Source organism: Anser brachyrhynchus (assembly GCF_964034855.1).
Source record: "Anser brachyrhynchus genome assembly, chromosome: 2".
Lineage (NCBI taxonomy): Eukaryota > Metazoa > Chordata > Aves > Anseriformes > Anatidae > Anser > Anser brachyrhynchus.
Genome location: NC_137695.1, coordinates 42,586,393 through 42,611,239, shown reverse-complemented (window position 1 = coordinate 42,611,239; position 24,847 = coordinate 42,586,393). Strand labels below are relative to the sequence as shown.

General features: G+C 36.9%; 1 long non-coding RNA gene across 1 annotated transcript in view; it reads left to right on the top strand.

Moving 5' to 3' along the window:
• LOC308189299 overlaps positions 1-18,545 on the top strand; it is a 28,698-nt gene extending 10,153 nt beyond the window's left edge. Inside the window, exon 3 of the long non-coding RNA XR_013946268.1 lies at positions 7,592-18,545. This is a non-coding gene — a long non-coding RNA (uncharacterized lncRNA). The remainder of the gene's footprint in view (positions 1-7,591) is intronic.
• The last annotated feature ends 6,302 nt before the right edge of the window (positions 18,546-24,847 follow it).

Below are 24,847 nucleotides of genomic sequence, written 5' to 3'. Positions count from 1 at the left end.
AGATGAAGGATGAGTTTGGATGAGTTTGTAGTTTTTTGTTTGTTTGTTTGTTTGTTTGTAGTGTATGTTGGAACATTTTATATTTATTCACCCACAGAAAATTAAACCCATCTGTGTGTCTGGTTTCTAAATGTTTAAAGATCAGAGGTATTTACAGCAGAATATACTATTGCATGAAGATAAACCATTAGGCATGTTGAACTATTTCTATCCCGTCTGATTAATCTATAATTTTGCTTGTTCTAAAAAATGGATACTAGTAGCTTGCAGACCTCTGAACCTGCAGGCCTGTGAAGTCACACCTGAGACTCTTGGACTATCTTCACAGTACGAGCATTAGCACTGGGTTACCTTGGCCTCTCTCTTGCTCAAAGACCTGCAGTTGGTGTGTCTCTAGGTGGCAAGCTCTCCGGTGGCACTGCCTGTTTTGAGACTCTGTGGCCTGTCTCTTATCACTTCATCAGAAATGAAACCTTTCCCTTCGTGGGGTAGTCCTTTCCACTCATGTGTTGGGGAAGTTGGAAGCATCCAGTCAGGGTGACTATTTACCACCATTTCTGTTTGTTGTCCTAGCAAGAAGTCACTGAAGGAGTATCTAGGGAGCTGGCCATCTGCTCAACTAGAAAAATGGCATCAAATAATAATTATGTTTGCCAGTCACTAGTAGATCTAATTGCCAGAGTGAAAAACAGTTTGATTCCCTTTCTTTTGCAAAGTCTGCTCACAGCAGCACAATCTTTCATTGGCTTTTGTTTCCTTAAAACGTCCTCTTTTATCTCAACAGATTCAGATATACCCCAAAGCTAAAAACCATATACCAGGTAGAGATGACTGGACCGGCATCAAGATTTTCAAATAATAGTAGTTCAGTAGTGTTAAAGGAAGGGGAAGGTCCACCACTAAAACAAGCCAGTCTCTATCTCTTTCATCATGTGATTTACCCTCTTTGCAAGAACAATTACTTTTCAGGCTATGGTCAGATTGTTTTCTTGTCTAAATACATTCATGGAAATTATAGGTCAACTCTTGTATTGGAGGTTTTATTTAGAAACTAATTTGTTACCACATTTTGGATTTTTGTCTTCTTCCTTCCTGTGCTGCATGCAGTCATAAGTTTTCTTTCTGTTTGTTATTTTCTTTAAAAAGCTACTTAGCAATTCTCTTGCTTTATACTTTCTCTCTTTTTTCTTTTTCTTTTTTTTTTCAATTAACATAAAGACGGGCTAATTCCTGATCTTAAATGTTTCAAAGACCAGGCTAAATGTGTCTTCTAGGCTACAATAACCACTGCCTGATGTAGTCCCCTGTTTGTGAGCTCAAAGTAGAGCCATCTAACTGTCTTTTTATTGGTACTAACCGGACCATTTCCTGAACACTCCATGGACTGGTTTTGGTTTGTTTCTTCTTTTTGTGTGGCCGTGGAGAACATCTTTATGGAAACAAGCTCTAAAGTTCAAAGCTACTCTCCAATCTGTTCATCAGCGTACACATTTTGACTACATCCTTAGTCTCAGGGGTTGTTACCAATATATAGAAGGAAACAGAGACTACTAATAGCTGGAACATGCTATGTAGTCAGTCTTGTTTGAGCATTAGCCTTGTTTGTACGAGTTCTTTTTATATAGTAAACCCTTGCTCAGAAATGCAAATCCTCTTTATTTCTGGATGATTCTCTTAAGAATTATTATCTATTTCTTCAGTTCTGGGAATGTTTGCTTCTTATGGGACATGCCAATGTAGAATGACCATTGTGCCGTGAAGTTCAAGTGTAATAGTTGCTTGGTTTGTCTTTAAGCCTCAAAAAGCTTTATAGATAGGGAAACAACAGTACAAAGAGTTTAAGCAGTTTGCCCCACATTGTGGAGGAACGTGAGTGGTAGGGTGAAGATGTGAAGATAAAGCTCCTCAATTTATAGGCCACTAAAATTGTGTGAGATCAAGCACTATTCATAGTTCAGGAAAATTAGGGCTAAATACAATCCAAGGTTCTGCATTTGGTTTAGTGTCATTGGAAATGTTAAGATCTGAGTCATCAGGGGCAGAAAACAAAGGTGGTGAAACAAAAACTTATCTACTAAACTACATAGAGAGGGATGCAGAAATAAACGAGAAAAAATGCCATAGCTGACTGTGATTCTGATAGTTTTTAAAAATCTGTCAGCACGTCTTTTTTTCAATGGATCAAACTCTGCATATTTATCTTATAGTAAATTTATAACCTTATCCGTACCCAAATTTGCAGTAGGATAGTTTTATGTAGTTATCTAGGATGTTGCATACACATACCTCCTTGCATTACTTTGTTGAGAAGCCTGTGGTTTTTTGTCTCTTTCTCAATAAAATATCAAAATCAATCTGAGATACTGTGATTTATGTTCCTTAAAACTTGTAATAATGAAATGTATTCGCTACACTTGTTACAAATTCAAACTTGACACTTAAAGACTGATAAACAGGATGTGAGTAGAGGAAGATGCTTTTCCTACCATGACCGATATGATCAAAGCATGTTGCTTTTATAAAAGCTTTTCCCCTCCCTTTAGTTTTTAGGTGTTTAAGGGTGATGCAACAATAATAATGCTGAACACTTAGCGTCTTCATATTCACCAATCTGGAAAATTCAATCTGACTTGAACTTTAGCAACAGAACCTCAACTGCTACAGAACCTCAACTGACCAACACTGCTTCTGTGATTTATACTTGCTGAGATTCGGATGTTATTGCGAGGTAGTATTGGCACCATAACCTGAAGTTCAGTAAAGGGAAGAAAACTCTTATGTCCCTCTTTGTGTTCATCCATTGTTTTGGAAATCAACTCCTTAGTTGATAGCATCTTACCTATGCTGGGCAGTTAAACACATGCCTGTTTGTAAATACATGTGTCTTATTGTTGAAGGCAATTAAGTTATTCTTGTCACACATTTTTGAGCTGAGAAATAAATTTTCATTGCAGCAGCAAGCAAACGCAATTTCTATCCCCGTCTCCCTTTGTAATGCTCTTCATGTAACCAAGTATGGTTTTATAGCTGCTGTACTTTTATCTAATGACATTCATCTCAGTGTTAAGAGAGCACTGAATGCAGAGGGAGGAGATCTGATCTGAAAACTCAGCTCTCGACTTACATTTCCCCACAGTATGATTCTGGTATGTTTTTAATTATCTACCTTACAGGGATACATACATTCTGAAGAAATAGAGGTTTCATGCAACTCCAGTTCTGATGGGTTACTGGTGGGGTGGCAGCAAGGGATAATTGCAGTTAATATGGCAGACTATAGTATCATCTGTAGAATTGTGAGATATATTGCTGATTGATTAATGTGACGTTGTAATACATAGAATCCAACTGAAAGCTCAAAAGGTATATCCTAGTGATTCCAGTTGGTTTTAGAAGGGCGTAAGAGCCTGACAACTTCGACATTCCAAATCATTTGCTACAAAGCATTTGATTAACCTGCTTTACAATAAACTTTCAATTTTTGTTCACCACTGAAAGATGTATAAGGATATATAATATAATGAAGCTGGATATAAAAATGGGTACTCACGGGAAAACCTTGGCACAGCTAGTAAAACTAAATTTATGAGATCTTGGAAGTGCTGGACAGTTCTGAAATTCCAGTGACGATGGTAACGATTTTAACTTTTGGCAAACTGAAACTGGCAGTTGAGTGCAAATGCTATGATTCAGGATTTTGTAGTCTATCTCTTTGTTCAATTAAATAAATGTTTAAGGTATGACCCGTATTTCTTGACTTTTCCTAACAAGCTGCAATTTAGGATTATAGATTTTGCATAAGTAGCTCTATTATTTACCTATAATTCTGCATTAGTATGATCGTTGTGCATTACTAATGTATTTATTTGTTAGCATCAGGAATTGGGATCTGTTCCTTCAGGCATTATCTTCATATCTATTCCAAAAGTCTCATAGTATAAACAACTGGAAAGACATAACAAGCAGAATTAAGTAAGTGGCAAAGAGAGCAAGAAAATATTACAAATGCCATATCTGGTATGAACAAATCTACTGCATATCTGTTAACATTATACATATGTAATAAGCGTGGAATGCAGTGTATGTATTCTATATATAGGAATGTAATTCTATTTTCTACCTATCCCATAGAATTAGGAAAGAAACATAGCAGCAAAGAAGACATGATTGAACAGTGATGTGTCAATGAAAGTGTAACTAAGGTTTAGCTTTCTGTCATGTTTTTACATAACCAGGGCTAAGTGTTAATCAGCTCAGAAGAACTGGGATTTTTGGTTGGACTATTCCAAACTGATTGTTTCTTGGCAGTTTTTTTACCCCACTTTTTATAACACCCTTTATTAAATTTCAGTGACTAATTCACATTTTAGATAAAAGAATACTTAGTGCTCTAACCTTTCAATAAGGCTCAGAAAGCTAATCGTAACATCTCTGAGATTTCCCAGAAGTTCTACAACAAAATATGGGAGAGCAAATTTCCTATTTCTAGTAAATTAAAAGCTTGAAACAAACAGAAAACGATTCCTTTAAAAATTAAAAATTATGTAAAATAACATAGAGAAATAGAAAAGCATTTAAAAAAAATTAAAACACCCATCCTCGCAATCCTTCTGTTTTACTTTGAGTGGGAATTTGGAACTGTGACTAAATCCCCTTCAGAGGATAAATCAATTTCTTCCCAAGCATTGTGTTCTATGACACAAACATGTAAATCTCCCTCAGTATCATAATTTGTATTCAGTTAAGTACAAGAAGTTGATTGCAGAGTGTGATGAATCAATTCCCATGCTGGGATAAGCTGTAGAAAGAGGAAGCTAAAGTTTGAATTTCATCATTGTCTGATATGGAACAGCAGATTAGGAATAACAGCAAGATTTTAACCCCCGTGTTCTAAAAAAAAATATTGTAATTTCAGAATAACTTTTTTTCACTTGGCTATGCTGCATATTTTTGGTAGCAATTATAGAAATAAAGGTTTTGCTTGTTTTGAGGGTTCTCACCCCCTGTTTAGAAAAGATGTTAAGACTTGGAAATTTGCATAGCTTGGTATTTGTTTCCTCAGCTAGAAATTATAGCAAAATGGAGACAGCCAAGTTATCTGGAGAAATCATAGCACTTTTGGAAAATCACATTTAAAAAAAAAATTATCTTTTTAACGAGGTTCTCATACATCTTTTCTACCACTGCTATTTCATGGATAAAAATAATTCTTTTCTATTGCATCTGTGACAGCTTGGCCCTTTGTAATGTGTAAGGATCACTTTTTGCCAATTTTAGCAGGAGAAGAAGCAGTATGCTGTAAAACTTGATCTAACACCTCTTGCAAATGGTATTCTTGTTATGGTTCCAGTTTCAAACCCATTGGTATGCCAGTTATGCTGTTGACCAGTATCCACTAGTTCCGAAATATCATTCACTTTCTACCACGGTTCATCTTCATTTTGTCATATTAGTTGTCTTTCATGCCACCCTTTGTTGTCCATGAAAGTTTTTGTTTACATTTTTAAACGTGCAGATTTGGTTGGTGAATGGCACCTCATCTGTACTGAAAAATGTATGAATGCACATCAGGTGTGTGGGTGAACTGGAGTTTGTGCAAATGCACTTTTACAGTCCCTTCATGTTCATCTGCCTTCTTGCTTAGCCATTTACACGTTAACTTGCTTTTTATCATAAAAAGCAATCCCCAACCTAGAATGTCAAAAGTCATTAAAAAGACTGCATATGCATGGGAGCTACCATTTGAAAGTCTTTATAATGCATTTGCATCTTTATGTCAGTGATGCTGGTTACTAATATTGTAATGGAAAGTAAATAAGTAATTTTGTCATTCAGTTCTTGTACTCCTTGAATTGACTAGAAATAAGATGGGATCATCAAAAAATTCAGAGAAAATTTGGATTTACTTTTTTTATTTATTTTTACCTTGTACTATGGTTTACACAAGCAGGAATACATGTTAATTAAAAAAAAATAAGTATTTTGCTTTACCTTTAAGCTTCTAGAATAGCATGATGCTCAAGAATGTCTCACTGATCTCGGCTGTAGATTTCATTGTGGAAGACAAAGCTGCTGGGACCATCCTACATAAGTGCAAGCAAAGGACCTCCAGGAAGGTGTAACCAATTGTGATAGCAGTTTAAGCCATGTTCTTACCATGTCTTCAACAAAAATAGAAATATTAAGGATTGTTCGAAAGATATTGTTACTTACTTAGCTTTTTATAATTAAACATATATATTTTGAATAGTTTAGCATTAAACCTTAAATGACTGTTCAGGTAATGATTAAGATGTCCATCTACTGAACATAATTTGTGCTGAATTCTGTATTATGTAGGTGAAGTTCTGCCTCAGCTAAAGCCCAGCTAGGACAAGACAATTGTACAGATAGAGTTCTTTTGCTATCAGTGGAGCATACACTACCCAGTTTATTGATTTTCTATTCAGCAGACCAAGTTCTTCTTTGAGCCTAAAGAATTCAAAATGTCCACTTAAGCACAGTTTTTCCTCATAATTTTATTCCATCAGTATAACAAAAAGCCACAGTGTATGACCATCTGCAAAATCTGAGTGCCAACCAAGTGAGGCGCCTGCAGGCTTCCAGCTGTGGAGCTCGGGTTGCTTGACAGAGGTGACGTTGGGTCTCCAGGGTCGAGGCCACAGAAGGCACCTTAGGGAGACCTCGTGCGGGTGATGCACCAGCCCAAGGAAGCTGAGAAGCAGCTGCAGCGAGTGCTGCTCGCCAGCCTACCTGCTGGAGGTACGGGGCCATGGCAGCTCAGCGCCAGGGTGGAGGAAAGCGGCAGAATCTCAGCAGCGCAGCTCTTGCCAGGTTAGGGAATGTGTAACAGAGCAGCTGTTGGATGTGCAGTGACAGTTACCACGACCACCATGGCTTTGCTGGCTGACAGCATGTCTCCCAAAGGGGGGTAAAGCTTGGGCTACTCTAATCAGATGTTCATTCGGAGAAAAATGAACTTTCTGTCATTCAAGTCCTTGTGGGTACTGCAAAGAGAACAAAAGAATACAGTCATTAAGAAAAAGTCACTGGCTACTGACCTGCCTGTCAATATGCATTAAAAAATGTGATGCTACTGCTGAGAAACTATCAAATTTGCTTTGAAGAGCAATGCTAATGTCACATATGAAGTCAGAATTGGTGTTGATTTGTAACAATCACATTGGAAACCAAGAGAGGCTTTTGTTTTCTACTGTGAAGGAGAAATCCTCCACAACAGATACTTGCTGTTAACAAGAGAGAGAATCTGCTGCTGAAACAGGGAGAAAACAGAGGGGGAAAAAGGCTGATGTTCATTCTAGGCATAGTCTGCCTGTAGTATATTCCTTACTATGCGCAAGAGCAATTAGGCTCTGGAAATTGGCCATAAACCCTGAGAAAGGATGAACACAATGTCACAGTAGTTGCTTCAAAGAGGTGCGTTTAGCCTGGCTCAGGAAGGAGCTGGAGTCTGCAGTGAAGAGAAAGTGGCAAACAGTAGCATATCTTAGGGCTTTGATTTACAGCATCTCATTCGTCTTAGAAGCAGTACTACTGTAAATCAACCTTTTTTTTTTTTTTTTTTTCCTAGGGAGCATCTGCAAGGCCCTCTTCAGAAGACATGCACACCCCAGTTACGTTTCTGCAGAATTAAATTGATATCCTGTTTCAGAAAAGAAGATGAGCTTTGTGGTCTCGCTTCAGCTTTTACTGTGTTTGATGTATCAGAAATACCCTTTCTTCTCCCAGCTTCTCACACATGATCAGTCAGACGACTACAGTAATTCTATAAGCGTTGTGCTGTTCTGGCAAGGTGGTTTTGCCATAAACTTCTTACTGCTTTTTCATTCTGTTTCTCTCTCCTCCAGCATTTACTTCAGACCACTTATGACTTCCTCAGTAAAAACTTGTTTATGTAGACATGAACAATAGTTGCTAAAAGCAAGGTTTTTTGTTGTGGTTTAGATTTTTAGCTCTTTTCCTTACATAGTTGTGTATGCTATGCAGCTTCTACATTTTTCTCATATTTTGATGGTTAGTCGGAAGGCCATATAGACATCGGGGCCTTTGGGAGAGATTCTTCCTGTTTTTCACGTGAAAGCAGGTCACTGCTCTTATTGATTTCTGGACTACCAGATGTAGTATGTGTCAATGTCAAGTTTTAGGTCTCCTCTTGCGTTGGTATTGCTGATATACAACCCAGTATTTGGGTTGTATGGGGACAGGCCTAGGTGATTTTACTGTTAGAAGTATCAGAAAACCAGAAGTGCTCTTCTGTTTCTAACTAACCAATCTTAACATTGTTCAAATGTATTTAGAAAGTTCATTTGTATAATCTTGGTTGTTGATTTTTTTCCCTTCTGGTATTTCCAACAAAATCCAACAAAGGACTTCCTTTTTTACTATTAGGATTAGGCTCATTTCTGGAATGTTAGGATTAGTGTTACCCATCCTAGAAAAAAAAAAATCAAAAGGGGGAGGATTATTCTCTTGCAAAACTGATGATTAATGATGACAAAAATAGCCATGGGGAAATATGTAAAATTATTAAGGTGTGTAGTAACTAAATGGTGTTTCCTTTAAGATTTGTATAATCTGTGAGAAATACAGAAAACTTTTTAAAATGTTGCAAAACTTTTAGCTAAAAATATATGAATTTCTGTCCAGATCTTATTGTAAATATTTGTCATATGAATGAAACCTCAAATTAATTTCCTTGGAGTTAAACTGCTTTTCCTAGCAGAACAGGCTGGCACTATGGATGCTTTTCTGCTATAAGATTTGCTGGTAAAAAAGCGTTCCATCGGTAATCGCATGGCTTTCAAGCTCAGACCTTTCTGATCTCAGCTCGTTCCCAGTAGGCCCAAGTCACTGGCACTTCAAGCACCTCTCAGTTTCCCAGCTGTTTTTTGGAAATACTTCTCCTCTTGTTAGTGTTCCACAATGAGACATTTGAATGAAGCCACTTAAAGGTGCTGGGCATGATGTCTAATTTCATGTTATAATCTGCTTTAGGAAAGAAGTTCTGGAAAATCACAGCGTATGGGAAGGAGGGACAGTGCAAACTCAGGTGTGTCACTGTTCCAGGAATAAATCTGTGCTGAACTGCACTACAGGAGTTGGGTAGGAAAGAATTGCTGCAGTCCTGTGACTCCTGTGGGGAGAAAAAAAAAAAAAAAAAGAAAACAACCAGGAAGGCCGGATGCCCACTAACACCCACCACGTTATGCAGCACTGAATGCTGTTCTGGCTGGGGAAGCTATCTTCTCCCCATTGAATAGCACTGGATATTTTGCAGCACGCAGAAGTGCAGAGCAACAGAAGTATCTTTGAGGAGAGGATCTCAGAAGAATCCTATCCTTTAAAACTACTCAAACCTTCCCAAGAAATTTAAGAATACAACCCACAGAATGAAGTGGGTATGTTTATTAATGACATTCTTTATTTTCTTCTCTTCACTTTCACTCTCTGGAGACTGCAGCAGAAAGCATGTGACCAGATAATTGCCTCTCAGATAAATTCTTAAATTAACAGTCTGTCCTTGAGAACGTAAGCAAAACTAAGAGTACCTTAAGCAACCCCAGACATTTCCAAATGTGTGTTTGGTGGGACAGGCAGGTAGTATTTCTTCTAAGCATAAATTACTGTATTGCAAAAAGAAGAGGTATGTTAAACCCAATACTTTTATGTATAAAATAGTAATAATAATAATAATAATAATAATAATAATAAAATCATTGGAAACTGATCTAGGAACTCATCATTCATCTTACAAGGCTTTTGTCTGAAGTCAGCATACAAGATGCAATGCATTGAATGTCTAGTCTAAAGTTCAGGTACAAGAGAAACTAGTTCAACAATTCTCCAGGTATGGAGAGAGAAAGGGACACTTCCGTACAGATTTATTGAGCGTGGCTCTGAAATGACGATCTTTTGGGGCTATAGGAACAAACTTTCTCTACTTGTGCCACATCACGTGTGGCACATTACATTACCTTCACCCAGAGATCACTTTTTCCAGTACAAATGGGATAAAGTTGCCAATCAGGTACTCTGTAAGCCATCTTTATGTGGATGAATCGATTATTTTGTCGTGGTGAGACCCTTTTCTGGACTGCTTGGGAAGAAGCTCTGACAACATCATTGCTTTAGAGTCTGATAGCAGGGTAAACTCTGCCTACCTTTAGCAGCTGTCCTCTTTGGACTGTTTTGCTTACGCTGAAGCAGGGTCAGTCTTTACTGCATTCCTGTGACCTACAGTACTCAGTGGTCTGTGCTTCACAGACAGACTTTGAAAAGTGTCCCTAAATACTCACTGTGCTTGATCTGAGGCAAGATATGATTATTTCAGAGTTTTCTCAAAATCTGAATTGGAACACTCCAGGCAGTTTTTTAGCATAGCTTGCTGTTATGCTGTTATCTTTAACGATAACTGCCCTTTATGTATTTCATCTTTCTGATGAACCTTTTCCATATTTGCAAAAAGGATTGTTGTTCTACAGCAAGACATAAAAGTGGCCATGTGAAGATTGGTTCTGTAATTTTGAAACTGTGAGTCTAGAGGACAAGAAATTGAGGAGGCAAACTCTGCAAAGAAAGAAGACAGTATATGACTTGTACCAGGACATGACACAGCTCTAGAGATAACTTAAAGGATTACCACCAATCACTTTGAAGCATGTGAAACCCCTACCGCAGTAGTAATTGCAGTGGCCAGACAGCTCTGTTTTTTAGTGGGGGAGCACAGATTTTCTATCCATCTCACTGCAGCAAGGCAGTCTATTAGGCCTTCTACTCAGCTGGAGGGGAGTACAAAGACAATTGCTGTCCTGATCCAAGCATTTGTGTTCAGTTGTTTTCATAGGCTGTTAAGTATCTCCTGGGAGTAGTACTGTTGGTTGCCAAAGTGTCTTATTTTGTGAAAGCAGTAATATGTCCAGTCCATGCAAACTGCAATTGCTCAGGCAATAGTGAGCTTTCATTTCTGCTGCTCAGGTACTTGTGTAGCTTCATGAGCTGGGTTACTGAAGAGTGAGCTGGGAGTCACTGGAGAACTATCATCTTTGAAACTTTACTAGTGCACATAAACAGGCCTGAGGAACAGCTTTTGAAAAAGTCCTTTCTGATGCTAACACTAGTCAACACTAGTTGCTTTCTAGGCAACTCAATGCCAACGTCAGAGAAGTGCGCCTATTCTTCTCCTGCTCTCAAATAGCCATGGTGAGTACACATTTCTCTTTGTGTTTTGAAGCCAAGTGCAGTAAGCCTGAATTGAAATACATGCCCTGGTTATTGCCGTACAACTCAGCTAGCTTTTGCCTCAAAACTACCTGCTCGTTACTGCTGATTGCTCAAAGATGCAGCACTGATTTAATGACCCTGCATACCTGGGTGATGACTCCTCCAGCACTGATTGCTCACTGACTGAAGGCAGTCAAGGGTGACAGGCATCCATAGGATGACTGCCATTCTACAGCTACAAAAATGACTGATCTGGAGAGCAGGGGTTAGATTGAGGATCTCTGAACTGCAGAGAAATGGCCATTCATCTCTGGAATGGTGGCTGCTGATTATTTTTCTGTATTTGTTTCACAGTCCAGTACCACTGCTGAATGCTTCCTTCATAGATTAGGAATGTCCCCCTACTGCATGGATCTGGTTGTTGTATCCCTATAGCCTTGTATGCATCATTCACTTCTCTTGCTTTCTCATTTTCACTGTTTGTTTCCAATATCTAAGGATTCTCAAATTCAGAAGAGTTGAATGGACTGTCTTTAAGCCTGGAAAAGAGAATTCTACCAGGCAAGTCAAGAGAATAGTGGAGAGGATCTGGGGATTTAACAAAATGGATGGTATTTTTTAAATGCAATATGAAGTTACAGAATGGAGAAAAGCTATTTTAGGACTTCCTCCTTCCCTGGGTCAAGGGCTAGTAACCTGCACTGCTTTGAGAAAACATTCCAGCTGACAGGGGACTGGCCTGAGGAATCAGGGACACTCGAGATAAATACAAGCTTCTTTCTCTCAAACCTCTTAATGTAATTGGTAAGGAGAGTGAACATTTCATGCGTTCTAGTGAGTTTAGAATGTCCATGGCTGTCTGCCAGCATAAAAGCACTGATATTTTTTTCTCGTTTAATCCTATTGTGGTGTTACTTTCAGTTTAACTCGTAATTACTCACTGAAAGACTTAGTGATGGAAACATTCAGAGTTGTGAGAGAGGTTATGTAACCTTATCAGTCATTTTCTGTTTGCAGCAGATACCGTAACTTTAATTTTTAGTAATTTGAATTATTTATAGACAACTGGCCAAAGTATGTAGGCTTCCTATCAAAGTTTAACTACATTTTTTTTTACAAAAATGACTAAGTTATATGAAGCTGATTAGCAAAACCTGTGGAAAAATACTTTTGGCAAGAGGCTAGCTTAGGACATATTTTATGGGCTTGTCCAGAGATAGCATGTTTTTGGAAAAAGATAATTAGGGTAGTTAGAAAAATTATAAGTAATTCAGGCTATTTATGTTGAGTGGCAGCATGGGAATAAACAGTGTCTGATGAAAGATGGCACAATTTTTCTTCTTACTTTAATTGTATGAAACATTTTGTCTTTGTGTTGGTTCAAGATAAAAATATAGGAGGCTAACATTTTTATTTGGTACAAGGGGAGAGAGGTAGAGAAAGAGGAAGAAAAGAATAGCAGAGAGATACCATAAACACATTGGCAGAAAATAATATAATATTTGACGTCATAAAATCAAGTAATATAGGAACCTCCTAGTTTGAATAAGCACACAATATTTTTATAAGTTTACTATTTCAAATGTTTGCATTTGGATGAGGCTATTTTTTTATATTTATTTGGTTCTGCCTTTTCCTATTTTTTTACACAATATTTGTATTAAGCATATTATCTGAACATTGGAAAATGTACATGAAGTGAAGTGACAACGGTCGTTCTGAGGCTTGCTGAAATTACCTAAATTCGTTGTCCTTTGGATAAGATCATTTCTTGTCTCATTTTTTGAGTATTTGCTTGTTTTCCTAAAGTGCTGAATAGCAATTCTGATCTTCAGTGCAACAAGAACACCCTGCTTTTTGACCACTGATTAGTCATACAGTAGGGAGCAAAATGTGTTTCTGTATGTTTGCTCTTCTGTTGCTGTTCCTTCATATTTTCCATGATTTGTTTGACAGCATGTTATATAGAAGTCTTATCTAGTGGTTCTTAAAACAAAAAGCAGACAAACAAACAAAAAAATACCACCACCACCAACATACCTGTGCTTGGTGAGGAAATTACTCCTTCTAATTTGAAGATCCTAACCACCCCAAGTCGAGTCCCCAGAAGTTGGTTGTATTATACACAAATGCCCAGTAGAAAAAGAATCTGTACTACAGATAGTTACCACCTCAGAAACCATTCTAAACTGCAAGAAAAAGAAAATGGAAAATAACTGAAGCTCCAGACAAATTGGCAGGCTGGATTGTGTAAATAAAATGGCCAGCTAATTGTATTCCCTGGTGAATCCAGTCCAAATGGACCAGACGGGTTGAGTGCATAATAGAACACATGCACCACGGTTTGAAAATCTCTGGGAATACTGAGCTGTCTTGTGCCACCCCTGATGGAGCTGAAATTGTAGTGAACAGAATGCTGGAACCATGTTGTATTATCAGAGGACATGGAACCACTTATTTGAACTAAACACTTAGTGCTGTCATGCTGGTGTGACAGAAAATGGCACTAAAGCACAGCTGAGTGGCTATTTTTGTCTGGATAAATACTCCTGTTTGTCAAGCTCTGTCTTTAGATCTGCTAAAGCACACAGGTAGAGTTCAAAATTAGACATTAACAACTTTACTTTATGCTAGCTCAGGAAGAAGTATCACCTCTTTTTTTTTCTTTCTTTTTTTCTTCTTCTTTTTTTGGCTATGTGCAATTCCAAATGTCTAATAAATTAAAGTATCTGTGTTCAAGTTATTCAAAGATGATAGCTAAGCCTATGTTTCATATTGTATTCCATAAAAGCAAATCCTGTATAAATTTACTTTTAGTTTTATTTAGTTAGTCAGTTTTTGGCATTTCTGTTAGTGGATGTAGTCTCCAATTTAAAAGTAAGAGAAGGTATTAGCTAGGTAGGTACGAGCATTGTTGCCACCAGTAAAATTATCCATATGGTGCTTGAGCACTTTGAGTTTTTGCTTTTGTGTCCCAGAACTAACTACAAAATATAAACTATAAAAAAGGTGGGAGTTACAGATACTAAGGCTAGAGTCTTACTGGCTGAGCAGCCAGGCTTAGGATAAAAGTGGGAGTTCAAGGTTTCCATTCCTGAACTAAGTCTGAATTTAATATTTGCTTAATACTTCTTTGGTGGCTTTTTGTCATTAAACATGGCTAATGTTGGCGGTCATGTCAGTTAGGGGAAAAACGTAAATTTAGGGTTCCTGATTTCTCTGAAACATTTTCGGCAAGTGTGTGAGGATGGACCTTTATCCTGTGACATGTTCATGGCTCCTTGCACCCGAGGAATGCTCTGTGGTGAGCTGAAGAGGATCAGTGGGAAGCTGTTGCCAGTGTTGGGTGAGAGATCCAAGAAAGAGTAGATCGATGGTAGAGAAATGCTTTGGGCAAATCTCAAAGCACCACAGGGGCACAGCTGTCGGTATACAAGAGTGAGTCTCAGTGTATGGCCTACCTGCGGCCTACCGGCACAGAAGGCCTGTCCTTCCCTGCAGGACAGCTCCTGGCTTTCCAGCAGGACTGTTCCAGCAGAATTTTTTTGTTTCCAAGTTGATCAGTAATCAAAACTATAATTTTAAAAAGGGATTTACCACATAGAACTGGGAGAAGGGGCTAAATAATACTCCCTTGAGTATGGTTAATGGGCATCTCTGCCTGGCTTGGGATTGAATCCTGCCGATGTTGCCTTGAAGCCAGGAGTGCTATGGCCTGGGAGAACAATGGGAAAAGATTAAAACAACGTTTTCCCTCTCTGGTCCCCTAAAGAGAGTGCTCGTGGATTTTCATTGCACTCTTCCTGCAAAAGAAGAGAAAATAGCTTGGTCAGTGAAAAGTAGTTCTCTCTTCCCCATAGTTTTCTTTCTTTTCAGTTGAACACTTCTTTGCTTGACACTGATATGTGTAGTGTAAATAGTGATATCCAAGACGTCAAACTTACAAGTTGAGTACTGCTATAAAAACATGGCTTATTCGAAACCTCTTACACTCACAATTTTAAGAGTTTCTATAACCCGTTTTTAAACTCTTCATGATACTTACACTGATTCACAAGTGTTACTTCTGAATGTTTAGGTCAAAACATAGGAAGAGGCAGAATATCTTCTAAAAAGTGTTGTTTCTGAATGAGGCATGCATTTTACAGCCAAATTGTGTGTGAGTATATGTAGGGAAATTTTGACCACTGGTCAGACTTGAGCTGACTTCTTGGAAATCTCTTGCTCATTGTCTGGTAAAAGTATTGCCAGTCAGAAATTAAATAAAATAAAACCTATTCATTGAAATGAATAGATTTAATACAGTAACATCTTGGCAGAGATCCAGGACAAAAGGATTTTTCTGCGTTGTATTTCCCTGGTTTCGTTTAAAATCAGATTAATAGCTAAGGCCAAGATCTACCAAGTATTTCTGAGTGCATTTGGTTAAATCCTCTAGTCCCAGTTATTAAATTTAAAATATACTGGATGGATATCAATTATAATTCTTGAATACAACTATTCAGTGCAAAACTTTGCCTTCCTAGTAGCTGGAAAACATACATAGAAAAATACTGAGTTATTACGGATGTGGACTTATTTTTGTTGATGTCATTGCTCATGGTGTTGGTGAAAAACAAACAGGAAGACAAGCTGAAGATAGGAAGGCAGCAAAGAGGAAGTGTGATGGAGAATCAGGATAATTTGTGTCCATTTTGCTAGTTAGTATTTTTATGTTTAGAATTGGAGAGGATTTTTAAACATCATAAGCATATTTGAAGTTAACAATGACTGTTTTATAGTAATAGTTGTAAACGCCTTGATAAATTTAGCTTATCAGAAAAAGACTAGGGGGATCAGAGAAAATATAAAGTGATTCATGCTATCTGTACCCACTAAAGAAATACATTACAAGATTCAGGAACTAAAAAACAAAGCAAGTCAAAAGAAAATGAGCAGTATGCTCCAATTTTTAACAAGCTCAGTAATGGGTTCAACATCAATCAGTTTTCCAGTCTAAATATTTATTTCCTTGCTTCATATTCTATAGCTCAAACAGAAATTGTAGTCTTTTTTTTGCGTAGCAAGTCAGCCACAGTAGACAGAAGAATTCCTTCAAAATACCATAGAATCATATAATCATTAAGGTTGGGAAAGACCTAAGTATATAAATACGTGAAACTAATAAAAGGTATGGACAATCTGTAATAGATTACTTACCTATCTAAATCATGAGACCTAACAACACTGGTGGAAGTAGAGGTGGATCTGCTAAGAATGCTTAACTCTTGAGAAAATTTAATTGCAATCCCATCTCAAATATGTAATTTTTCATGTTTCTACATTTTATTTAGGCATAATATTCTCTCTTTAGTCTTTAATATTTTTCTGGGTTAATACAAATGTCATTTATATTACAGTTACAGCAAAAGTTCTGTTGTGCTGTGTACACTATTCTTGTCACTGTGTAGATATGCTTACAGTTAGGGTGGCCTGACAGGCCTTTTGCTTTGAGATATAGGAAGCCATGCAGTTTGAAATTCTTCCTCGTTGAAGTCTTCTTTGAAGCTTGCTTTTTAAAAAAAGTTGTAAAACAAACAAAATCCATCTTTTTTGTGGAAGTAGTGTAGGGAAAAATATGTGTTTTTTCACCGTGTTTATTTGGCTGTTTGCTTAATTGCTGCTTTGGTGAGAAATCTACTGCCTTGATGTTTGTTAACATTACTGTGCAATTTTCAAAAAATTTATTATGTACAAATCTGTTGAAGTTTGGTGTAATTTCAGTAAGTGCATGCCTCTAGGGAATGTATACTTTAAACAGATATGTCTTACCATTTCAATTTCTTTCTTGCATGTTCTGTTTCCAAGATCCAGACTGGTACTGAAATAAACTGGAATCTTTCTGCCTCTTGGGTGTGTTCATCCCTGGTAGGCACACAGCTCCAATTGGTGCGTGTCAGAAAACACTAGGCAATACTCTGAGCAAATCAAAATACAAGACTGCCATGAATTTAACGTCATTGATTCTTATGATCAGGACAAATGGGCTTGGTCTGAGAATATAGCATATTGACACGTAAATTGAAGAGCACAAGAGCAGGATTTTTTATCCTGTTTGAATATCTACATATTGACTCTTTGTTTTTTCCTTTATTCAGATGATGCATTTACTTATTTATTTTTAAGGAGAAGCAAATGCTAATATTTTGAGCCAGTTGACTTGTAAATCTGTTTAATAGACTCCTCTGCTGCTAGGCTGCATCTTGTAACTAGTAACACTGACAGATACCATGTCAGAATTGCTGTATGTTCCTCAGGACAAACCCAAAGCAAGTGTAAACTTCATTATGTATTGTGCTTTGTACACAGTTTTACAGAGCTTTTCCACAGGCTACACAGACATTTCCAAATGTATTTCCTGAGATGGCTCACTCTTGAATTACATGATGCCAACCTAGAGAATTGACAGGAAGTAATTATTCAGATTCTTCTAAATTTTTAATTTTTAAAGCACATTGTTATGTATTTCCCTACTAGGTAGGGGTAGGGTAAAGCATCTTCTTGGCAATACTGGAATGCCCTGAGGATCCCCAAAAGCCTTTTAGAGAATATTTTATTTACTGTGAGGAGGACTTGAGATAACCCTTTTAGGTGTCTGCAAGATTTGTAAAGTATGGTGAGGACAGATTGGCAGTGGATGCCTTCATCTCAGACTTTACTGCATAAGGTTTACTGTGTATGGTTTCAGGCTAATGGCAATACTGTGAGCATTAAGAGTGTCTTTGTAACATTAATGTTGATGATGTGGGAGCTAAGATGGAGGGCTGAGACTGAGTCCTAAAGATGGCAATCCATGCAAAACTCAAAAGTAAGCTTCTTTCTTTCCTGCTGCTCTGTGGTACCTAACAATCTTGTTTTACATATTAAATCCCAAGAAAGAGGTGCTAGGCAAAGGCTTAGTGTGGTGCTACTGGTCTGAAGTGGTGCCAAGGTTAGGGCTGAATACAGTACTATTTCAGAAGTTCAATGTTTTCCCTCTTTTCCAAAGCATAAATAAGCAGTGAAACATTAAAGAAAAACAAACAAACAAACAAACAAACAAAAACCACCTTTGTATTTCACAGATTTAATCAATGTGACATACTACTACATAAATTTAATTGTGCAATATGAATGAATAGATTTTGAAAAAAAAAAAGTGTATCCAATTATGCTTCATTTCTCAGGATATAGTTAAAAAAATAACTTTGTTCATGCCATGTTCTTCTGAGCACATTAGATCGACACTATTAAAGAAGGAGGAAGCTATATATCTCTTCAGTAGATCTGTTCACCTGACCCTAGCATGGGCAAGAATCAGTTTCCAGTTTTCTCACAGAAAATTTCTGTGACAGACCACCTGGAGGGGAAGCTTCACAGGTACATACACATTTACAGATTTGGGTAAGTCTTTGGTCATTGCCTGCCCTTCCTGTGCATATCTAGGGCTACAGCTGGACTGAACTAAATGCACAGGTGATTGACTGAACATTTCAAGGTATAATTGAAAATATAAATGGGAGGATAATAAATATGAAATAAAAGGTAGAAGTACACTTCGTTTTACAAAAAAGAAAACATCGTCCTTGGTATAATATAGTGCAGCCAAGTGTCTTAAGCATGCAGTATGGTAAGTTACTAACAGAAACAGACCTAATTCTTTAAACAGTGCAAGCCGCAAACTCTTATAAATCTGATAGCTCCATCATGGGCATGGATTACATAATATGTTTGAATTAGCAGGGACAAACAATTTTGTAAATAAGCAGAGGCCACAGGAAAATATCTGACTAGATACAGAGATAAAATTGTGTGGGATTTAACTACTTTAGGCTTGTAGTACGTAGCAGTATGCAAACTGATGCGAGAAAATACACAACCTGATGTGTAGAACATCAGTAGCTTGACTGGCTTCATGATACGCAAAATGAGGAAGAGTGATCCTATTTAGATAACAAATGCCTGGGCTCTTTGTCCAAAATTCAAACCGAACTTAAATAATTTTAAGGTTCGAAAGCATGTAGTGGTCATTCTCAAACGGTACATACCATTCTATTTTCGCTGGATTTCTAGCTAGAACTAAACAGAGTAAATGCCAAAAAAGGTTGTTCTTCTGAATTAAGCAGCAGAAGAAATGACCTGTAATCTTGCTGGAATGTCTCATTGTGCTCAGTTTTGCATATCTAAAAGGGTCGGGTAGTATGAGTGAAATTCACAGAAATATCCTAATTCTGTAAGTGTTTAACTGAGCTGTGTACCCATCGAATTTAGTTTGATTGGGATAGTTCAAAAATGATTAGAAGTTAGACATAAAAACAAAAACATAATAATCAAGGTTTTCATAGAATCATAGAATATCCCGAGTTGGGAGAGGCCCATGATGAGGCCCAATGATCCTCATTGAGGATCACTGAGTCCAAATCATACGCATTTTGCATGCACGTTTAGGTTTCTTTTATAGTAAATATTATATAAGCTTAGGACACCTGTGGAAATTACTACCAGCTTTAGCTGAATTTGTTTTAAGGTGAATATAAAATCATGACAGTCAACACAAGATACAAACTTATTCATCTTCTGGCATATAACAATATTCAAAAGCCATCTGGATGTGGCTTTGGGCAACCTGCTCTAGGTGGTGCTGCTTGACCAGGGGGGTTGGACCAGATGACCTCCAGAGGTCCCTTCCTACATCAACCATAATATACTAATATCTGTTATCTAATATACTTCTTGGTGGCAGTCAAACTAAATTTCATGTACGTAGTCAGAGTCGTATTAGTAACAATAATAATAAAAAACATACTTCACAAATAATAATAATAATGAAAAAAAGTTTGAAAAAAAAAAGTTAAAATACAAATCCATTCACTTTCTTCATAAGTAAAGGCAAACAGCTGATTTTCTGTGTTTGTAGTTCTTCTGAGTCATTCACAAATGAATTTCAGAACCACTTCAAATTCAGATTTATTTATTTCCACATACATAAATGTGTTTTCTATGCTGAAATAATTTCTAGAGCTTAACATTCATTAGGACTGCCAGCGTATGTTCGGTATTTGTTACAATTTGAAAAAGAATACCAAATTCTTCTCCCTGATCCTTTAAATAAATACTGACACCAGAGGTAGCTATGATACAAGTAGTTCTAGACTGCTACAGTAATGAATATTCAAGTTCCATCCTAGTTCAGATGTGTTAATTCACTGCTTATTTTTCAAATATGCATATACATACACTTGTGCGTTAACATAATCAGAGAATTGATAAATATATTCTTTCTTATTTACACACTTGTGCATTAATACTGTCAATATATTCCTTTGTAGCAGGTGATAACAAACATATCTTTTCCAAATTACTGTATCCAAAAGATTTCTAGAATTATAACTTTTAAGTAAGCTCATGGTAATTACAGTAACCAGCCGAATAAAACATTCCTCTTCTTTAGCTCTGAAATTTTCTCTCAGCTGGCTTACATGTACCATCTGAGTCAGGCTTAAAATAAAAAATAAAAAAAATAAGATGTGCAAGTTCTTTGACTCAAGCTATACAGTCTATCATTGAAGTAAAGAACATCATCTCCTTTGTTCACCAGGTTTTTTTATTATTATTATTTCTTTCTGGTCTACTTTTCTGCTCCTCCAATAAGGCTAATTACAAAGGAAAAAAGTTGAAACTGGTGGAGAGAGATCCTTTAAAGCCATTCCTTTTGCAGAATGGAACAAAAGAAAGTACCAAGGGCATGGATAGGCCTTGAAAAAAAGAAAAGAGAAAAACCACCTAATGAGGATGTTGAGATAAGTGCTTGTGAAGAAAACTGGCAAAAAAGGGCTTTTAGTCTAAAATCCATAAATAAGTGGGCATTAGATGGGTACTAGAACATTTTTAACAAGAGAGGCCACCAAACTGTATCATCCTATGCAAGAGCTACAACCCTAAAAACTCTTCTTCTTAACAAGGTAAGGGTTTTTCTCTTTGAAATATTAATTTGAAAAAGAAATACTTGAAAATTAAGGAGTATTATTCATGTCTGTGAATCCATTATAGTGGAAGACACCATCAAAGCTTCTTTAGATATAATTATGAATGCTGTAGACTTTCTAAAGGTCAAAGATCCTAAACAGTATGAAGAAATTGTTCGCAGTATATGATGGTTCAGGCAGGATTTGACCTCCAATCTCTCATTGGGTCTTCTAGGCTGTGCTAAAGAAGCAGCATGTACAGCGTCAACTAGAGAAGAGTTTAAGAATCAAATAATTTGCCCATCCTCCAAACCTATTTCTTAATACTCCTGGGTAATTGGGCACTCAGACGTGCTTGATATCCATGGATGTGCAGGTCAGGTGTTTGAGACTCAGTCTAATTACCAGAGAATGACTGCCAGCTAAGCATTGTCCATTTCAGCTCTCAGTACTGCTCTTGTAACACATAAAGGAGAAAAACAAATCTGAAAGGGAGAGAAGATAAAAGGAGAGAGAAAAATAAACTATAGGACCTGATCCAAAGACTGTAGAAGTTAATGGAAAGTCCCATTAGCTTCGGAGAAGTTTAGATTAATCCCCATTTTTAACAAGCCTGGCAATTCTTTATCTCATCATGCGTTAGCTCTCCTTTCACCCATGTGTTCCAGGAAGTTTGCATGTACCGCTGATCTGACTTTTGAGCACCCTCTGTCAGATCTGATATTTATGAATCAGGCAAGGAGTGATTCACTTTAGCTTTTTTTTTTTTTTCTTTTCAGAAGTTTCTCATAATGTGAAATGTTAAAGACTTTGAGAAAAGATTACAGTACAATGGTGGTCTCAAAAATAATACCCCTTCAGCTTTTAAATCCCCTTAGCCATAACTGGAAATCTGATGTTTTCACTGTCTGTGGTATGTTTTGATCATAAATAAGGAAAGTATTAAAATTCTTAGTGAAGATCTATGAACAAAGTGTTTTCTAAACACAAGATGTGCTTTTAATGCTGTTCCTTTCTTATTCACCTTTAGTGAAACTTCTGGCACACGTTCTGTGCTGCAGATGGACCAGCAAAATACACATGTATGTAGTGATCAGGTGTTTGAAGTTGATTGCCAGCTTGCAGCGTTTGGTGCGAGAGAGGATTCACCCACAGGTGTCCTACACGCAGGAGAGTAATCTTTTGGCACTAACTTTTCCCAGCAGGCTACCTGTGTGGCTGACAGCTATTGGCCCTTTTCTGGGACTTGCTGCAGCATTTCCCAAATTCTGGATCAATGATGAGCAAATAGAGTAGCGTAATGCCAAATGCTGTGTTATTTCCTGCAAGTAATTTAGGTTTATTTATTACAGTTGACAGTCTGATTTACTGAATAGTGAAGCTGAACGAACATGAATCTTGGATGATTTTCTTTCTATCAGTGATTTTCCTCATATCACGGGTTCTCCTGAAACATCGCCCATCAAACTGGTGTTTTATGAGTTTTTGAGGGCACAGATACTGTGATAGACAAAATCTTCTGCATACTGATTAATAAATCTGCAACATAAGAAACAGTAAGGGTATTTTTGCGCTAGATCCAAGCCAGAGAAATCTAATAATATTCCTTACTTGTGAGACAGTCTTTTATTTTGCATTATATGGTACAATCAGTATCAGTGGAGCATCAGAAGTAATTCCATAATTAAACCCTGTTCATACTTGCTTTTAAAGCAAAATTATAATCCTTCTGATTCACACATTAAAGATTGAGTTCAGTCTCTGAACAACAAAGTAACCCAGCAGAGAACACTTGATTTTCTTTATCACATTTAAAAAAAATATTTACTGACTGTGGCAGAGGAAGTGCATATAAATGCTCTCTTATTGACATTTTGCACATTTTTCTCACATATGTTTGAGTTCAATTAACTAAATAACCACAGTTGCCACAAGCTGCAAACTTCATAGACTGAAGTAATGTCTTAAACACATTTGAAAACTGTATATTCAGAGCCTTCTCTTATTATTCGCTGCAACCTACGTGAGTTTGGTCAAAGCTAGTCAGTGGACCTGCTGAGGCTCAACAGTTCTCTCTTTTCCATGGGGAAAGAAATGTAATTTGAAACAACAACAACAACAAGACCTTTCTTGCTTTTTTTTTTTTTCATCAAGATGTTATAGAATTTACGTAATGAGATTGAATTCCACCTCAACAATCTGTATGCATGTTGTGCTGTACATAACAGAAGTCTTAGATGAATGCAAGTTGTCTGAGACAAAAGAAAAAATGTGGATCAAATGGATGGTGCTGATTTATGTTGAGGAATAATTTTAAAAAGGAGAATGATAAGTCTTGTTCTTCTATTAAATATAATTGCATAAAGAACAGGACAAAAAGGCATATTGATAATAACCTAAGTAATTTAGTTGCTTATTTCCTATTCTTTTGTAATTTGTTTGGGTCCAAACTGTTTTTTGTGCTAATTGTGCTAAATTCATTTTTGCTTGAAATGCCGTGTTTGTGCTCCTTGCCATATTTCTTGACACAAGGGAATACAGAAGGCTGGACTGAGACCAGTTATTATTTTGGACCTTTTCTCCCTTCGGTAATGGAACAAACAAGGATTTTTTATTCCTAACCTTCTGCCAATATATTTTGTTTTTTCTTCAGTAACGACAATAAGGTTCTTTTAGTATATTAGCATTGTGACTTTTCTGTAGGATGGAAACAGTGTCGTGAGTTGTGTAATAAAGACATTCTGAAATGCATATGTAGTCAATTACCTGAGCATTTCTCAAATGCTCTTTTTCATAAATTCATCTGCTGATTAAAAACAGGTATGTATTTTGATATATCCACTGTGGCATCTGTTGTCTTGTTTATATGTATTGTGTCATACCACGTTTCATTCACTTCCATCATCACTGCGAGCAAATTATTTGTACCTGGTATAAATCAGGACAACAACACATGTCAAATAAATAAAAGGAGACTGCATTTTTGCTTAGATGGTTGCTGTCATTAAAGGAGAGGCAGCAACTGCTCTTGTATTATCTATATCATATTCAAAATTATTCCGTTTATATGAAGATACTCAACTTACTTTCTGATGGCTTCCAATGCAAGTTAAGAAAGAACAAATAATTTATCTTTTTTTCATTTTATTCTCCTTGCCATAATCAATTGATTATCTTAAAATAGACAGAAATTACTAGTTTTTGCAGCAATAGTAGTTCTCTTGATTTTGGCTTTATATAGACTTCGAATGGAATTATTGCACATAATGAATTACTAATCTCTCATTTTTCAGTGGAGGTTTTCCTCATATTTACGTTTACTTACTTACAAGTGCCAGACATAGTTGTAGCCATCTTTAGTTATCTAAGCAAAACCCTTCCCAAATTCATCATAAGAGACTGAACTCTCACCAGCCCTCAGTTACCTGCCTACATCAGTAAAGCAGCGCCATCCATGTTTTGAATTATTACAGTTCAATAGCTGTATTTTTTGAAAGCGCTTCTCCCTTGGGTTTCCATTCTGTGCTCATTTGTCTTTTCACAAAAATAAGGAAAAAAAGGACATTTTGGATCATCATTTCTGTTTTTCTATGTAGAAGAGAAAGTAGGAGCAGGTGGGATTG